The sequence below is a fragment of the Ursus americanus genome, chromosome 2 (genome assembly GCF_024610735.1).
Source record: "Ursus americanus isolate L20-20 chromosome 2, mUrsAme1.1.p, whole genome shotgun sequence".
In the NCBI taxonomy this organism is placed as follows: domain Eukaryota; kingdom Metazoa; phylum Chordata; class Mammalia; order Carnivora; family Ursidae; genus Ursus; species Ursus americanus.
Genome location: NC_142128.1, coordinates 65,451,674 through 65,457,256, shown reverse-complemented (window position 1 = coordinate 65,457,256; position 5,583 = coordinate 65,451,674).

Here is a 5,583-nt window from a genome sequence, read left to right as displayed (position 1 = left end):
TTAATGCTCATGGACAGGAGTGGAGGGAGCTCCAGGTCTATTTGTTTGTCCTCTGATGTTTGTCCTCCCGATGGTTTTTGAAATTCCTGACACCAGATGACATTTCTCCAGCATTGTACTGAAACAGAAATTCAGTATGTTAATCGTAAAACACCTAGTTTCTTTTTTTTTTTTTTAAGAGAGTGGGAGCACGTGAGGGAGGGAGAGGGGAGGGGGAAGGGCAGAGGGGAAGAAGGAGAAGGAGAAAGAGAATCTTAAAAAAAGCAGGCTCTAAGCCCAGCAAGGAGCCTTCCACGGGGCTCAGTCTCATGACCCTGAGATCATGACCTGAACAGCAATCAAGAGTTGGACACTTAACCAACTGAGCCACCCAGGGGCCCCAAAACACCTAGAGATTGAGGAAAAGTGGCTGGTTCTTCTGAAGTCAACTTTGACCTGGGATAAACAACTCTGTAAGAAATAAAGTTATCTAGTCACTGAGTGGTAATAGCATGCAAATTTCAAAGCCAAGCTGAGTTGGTATGTTAATTACAATATTTAGATGACAAGGCAAGAATGTAAAACAAGGGGAAAGGAAGAAAGGAATAAAAGCCCCGATAGCTACGATATCAGCCCAATTCTAAAGAGGGATTTTTTTTTTTTTTAAAGATTTTATTTGACAGAAAGAGTACAAGCAGGGGGAGCAGAAGCAGGTTCCCCTCCAAGCAGGGAGCCAGATGCAAGGCTTGATCCCAGGACCCTGGGACCATGACTTGAGCCAAAGGCAGTTGCCTAACCAACTGAGACACCCAGGCGCCCTAAAGATGGATCTTATACCATATATCTAAGTAATATTTAGCTCTAAATTGCAGGTTAGTGTCGTTCATATGGGTATCTGAAATTGAATGCAAATGTGTTTTTTGAATATAAGTATTATCTTCTCCCATATATTATTGTTGAAAGGATTTTGCCCTCCACAACTACATAACCTTGGATGTGAACATGAGGAAAAATGCTAACTAGGAATCCTCGTGCACCCAGTGCAGTGCTCCCCCAATTATCAGAAGTTAGGAAATCTACTACCTCTTCATTCCATACTCTTTAACTATTAATTACTCCTTTTGACTTTTGAGACAAGACATGCCTTTCTTGTCACCAACAACAGTGATAGTGTCTAAAGAATTCATTCCGGAAGCAAGTTGCACCCTAGAGTCAGGCTGGACCGGGAGCGGACAGGTCAAGGTGATCAACTGTAGAATTAGTGTGTTTGCTTGAGAGTGTTTTAAGAAGTACACAGAGCACACATCTGGGTTATAAAAGCCCTTTTATAAAGCCATTTTTAAACAAAACAAAAAAAAAAGTTTACAAAAGAAAAAAAGATACAGAAAAAGAATAACTTGCTTCGTATGTCCCAAAAAGAGAAAAAAATAAAGGGGACAATGCCAACATGCTCAACAATAAAGGGTTCTTTTTCTTATTTTTTTTAATACAAAATACAAGCAAAGGATACACATACTCAAAACAGAGCTCAGGAGCAGACGCGCAGTCCTGGAGACCCTTCAATGAAAGAAAGCAGGAGTTTGTTTTTTCTTTGTCTATGCAGATACATACAGAGACTGGGATATGTAAAAATTAAGTATCACAAAAGACCATCACACAAGTCTACCAATGCATGTTGCATCTATAATTCACGAACATGGTCAACAAAATCATGTTCACTTCAACCTCATTTCATTTAAATTAAAAAAGAAATCTTTTAAATAAAGTGGTTACATTCAAACTTCAACTTCCTTAGTACCACGCTGCCGATGTGAGCACCGTGAAGGTGTCGCAAGGACGCTCAACCCCCTGGTGTCTGATCACGTATCTAGCAACACTGTAGTATTAAGAAAGGGATGCCCCCCGTCTCAGCCCACGGACTAATTAAATACATTTAAACAGGTTCCTCTCTATAATCCTTCCTGCTCAGAACGTAGAAGATTAAGAACTAAAATCAAGGAAGACTGGGAGTTTTCGAACTGGCAAAAACGAAGTCTGAAAGATGAATCAAGGCAAACAATTACTGAGAACTTGGCTGCTGCTTCCTTCACCTGGCAAGTCTTCAAGTCTTTCCTTAAATCTTGCAGGAATTAGGTGTATAAGGTTTGCTGCAACATGTTCATGGTAAACAAACTCTACTTAGAGCTCTTATTTACAAATCTTGTAACAAATACTTCTGGAGGAAAAGAAGAAAAGAATTCACTAATTTCCCGAAGACGAAAGTTTACTTGCCAGACATATACAAACACACACTCACACACACACACCCACACAATATTTCCAGGGGTTTTATACATGTTATTTAGGGCATAAGCTGAGTACTATACCCCTACACCCCATTGAAAAAGGAACAACCAAAAAAAAAAAAAAGAAAATTCTAATTTTACCCTCCCCCCGTAATCTAGAAAACCCTCCCTTCACCCCTGATGTACAAAGTGTATGCACAATGGTGGCATTCCACCAGCCACACAAAGCATGCTCGGACAGCTGTCGCCAGCTCAGTCCCTCCATTGGATGGCAACAGGCAGGTTTACGGGACTTTTCCCAATAGTGGTTAATACACAGTCAGCACCACTGTGAATTTTGTGAATTAGGCTTTGAAAAAAAGTGTAACTTAGGGATTTGGGATTCAAAGAGTCATTTTGTATCAGGTTCATCCCAAGATGAAGGGAAAATCGATTGCAGATGGAAACTTGGCTATAGATAGCTTGATGTCCCAATATTCAAACTAAGTCCCTTTTCAAATAAACCCAGCTCTATGCACAGATAAAAGACAATTTTCTGACCCCAAGAGCAAACAGCTTGCTCTATTTTCCCTATCCCGCAGCAGGAAATGTTTATTACTTGTTCTGCTTAAGTATCTATCTGAATGCCTTTAAAGAGCAGAGCCCAGGTGTTGTCCTTTCCAAACTCCTAAGGTGATCGTTTCTTCACAGTGCAGCTACTGGTGATGCAGAAACAGAAAGAACTGGTCAAATCCAAACCCCCCCTCTTCAGAACAGCAACAATGGCCGCATAATCTTTTATAAAGCTTTCTCTATTGCTCCTGGTAAATTCTGCTCTTGCCTTCCTACTACTCTCAAAGCATCTCTTAAACTGGTTTAAAGATAAGCCCCTCCTTCTCCCAACTAGTACTCTAAAATCCACTTGTTACTTGTATGTTCATGGATAAAAGAAGAAACATTAAAAAAAAAAAAAAGCATCGAGTCTAGCTGACCATATCCACAAGTGCCAAAAACTTTACTGGATTATAACCTCAAATTCCACTCTTGATTCGCGTTACCTATAAGAAAATGCTCTTTCAACTAGTGCCAAGGATAGGTATGAACTGAGGACTGAAATGGAACAAACCAGTTACTGTGGGGGGAAAAAAAACAGGATCCAAGCTCCTTCGTGGGAAATCGACTACTATTCTTCCAGAGGAAAACACTTGCACTGTTACCTCCCTAAAGGAGGACACACCCATCACTTTCCCTTCGTGGACTGCACAGGGCGTGGGGCTATGAAAGGGAGAGAGGCTTCAGAAAGCAAGACAAACCTACTGTCACTGAAATGTATCCTGTGGGCCCGCTCCACTGATTCCCACCTGCGGTGGGAGGGCTAAAAGCAGCAGCAAGTTATGGATTTAATTAGATGCAAGCTACCCATTTCTAGCTGTGGGTGTTCGGGAGGGAAGTACGGAAACACAGAATCGCAAGAACTAGAATGTAGTGTCAGTCAGCATAGCTGCCGAGGTCCATGTTCCAGAGGTAAGCCTAACAGAGCTAAGAATTCAGGTACCACAAGCACCTTCTGCGAGAACGTCCCACTTCCTGAGCACTGCAAACAAGACCGCGAACGACGCGCTCGGCAGGTCACCATAGGCACGCTAGAGGGAAAAACGGGAGTTGAGTCAAGGGTGGTGCCAATGGCCAGTCACTGTTAGCTTCTAGCTTGTCACCTGGTCCTGACGTTGCTACCAAGCCTGACTATTGAGCACCTGTTTCCAGTTGAGACACCACAGTTGTCCTCCTATACGCATGCATGATTTGAGGGGAAGACTAGAGTGTTTTAAATCAATAATAAAAAGTGAAAAAAAAAGGTCATTCAGAGCCTGTCTCACTTGGGGACACAGATCCTTTTGTCTAGTCCATTAGAAATATATAAGACATTTTTCAATCTCATGAATTAATTTTTAAAAAAGGGATCACAACCAAATGCACACAAGTAACCTAGAAGACAGGACTGCTTCTGAAGAATGAGCATATATCAGAGATGTTAGTGCAGAGTAATATATTAAAGAGACCGTGTTACATAAAATACCGAGGCTAAAGTTTTAAAAGAGCCCCCCCATCTTCACGAAACATAATCTAAGAAAAGTCCAAATGTTATTAGGAATGTAGGACTTAAAGTTATAAACCCCTAAAAACAGACGTGCATGGTGGAAACACTGAGAGGTCTTTTACTAGACGAACACGAACCTTCTTGTTACAATTGGATACCCAAACCCACCACTAAAGCAGACAGAATAATCTTTAACACCCTCATTACAAAATTTACAACTCTAAAGTTAACCTTCATGAAAGATAATAATCCAACTGCAACTTATGTTCAAGGTTTGCATTTTTGGCCAAGTACTAAAATCTCCAAATTCATTCTCTAGCACGCGCAGTGCGCAACAGTGAAAGGACTCTGCCGCCGGGTGTTATTTTAGAAAGTCCCACAGTAAGGATAGTCCTTAAAGTGTCTTAAAAATCAGAGTAAAAATATTCCTTAAATAACCCTTTGTTCTAGGAACATCTGCAAGAAAGCCATGTTGTCTAAGAGAAAAACATGCTCTAACTTAAAAGACAGAAAGCGAACTGCATAAGATATCGAAGCAGCACACTACATAAAAAGGCAGAGGTTAGATTTCACTATTTTTTCAACTTATTAGCACACTAAGACCCCTAACCCTTGCTCCCATGAGCTCATGGTATCAGGATGCAGAGGATCAAACCTACGGAACTATCTCCTGACTACTTTCATAAGGCATGTGAAGTCTGTTCTCGTGGCACATAGGCTCTTAACCCCATGGTCTCTCTGGCCCTGGGCCCCTGAAACTTTTGCTTTAAGCAACGTGAGCTGTAAGCAGGGGTACCAGGAGAAAGACAAAAGCAAATCGAACAGTCTGGAAGTTGCATTTACCATACTCCCAGTCAAGCGCAGAATGTAAAGTGAAGAAGAGAGCCAGAAGAAATCATGTCTCAGAGCAGAGCCAGCAGGCTCTGGGGAGGGGGTATGCAGTGGTATCCTATCTAGGAGCAGGAAGCTGAGAGATGCATTTCATGTGTCTATGAAGAAATGGGAAGATAGGTATGTGAAAAAAACATTCTATCCCCAGATAAAAACAGAGCATGGTTCATGGGATCTGAATGCACATTTTTGGCATAAAAGAATTTCAATTTCCTATTTTCATAAAGGAAAAATCTCAAGTCTTTGTGATTGAGTTTCACATTAATTGGTACTTTATTTGCTTAAAACCTAAACATTGTCAGTTAAGAAGAAATCCACTCTGGTATAGATCTTGCCATTTAAATTCTAGGG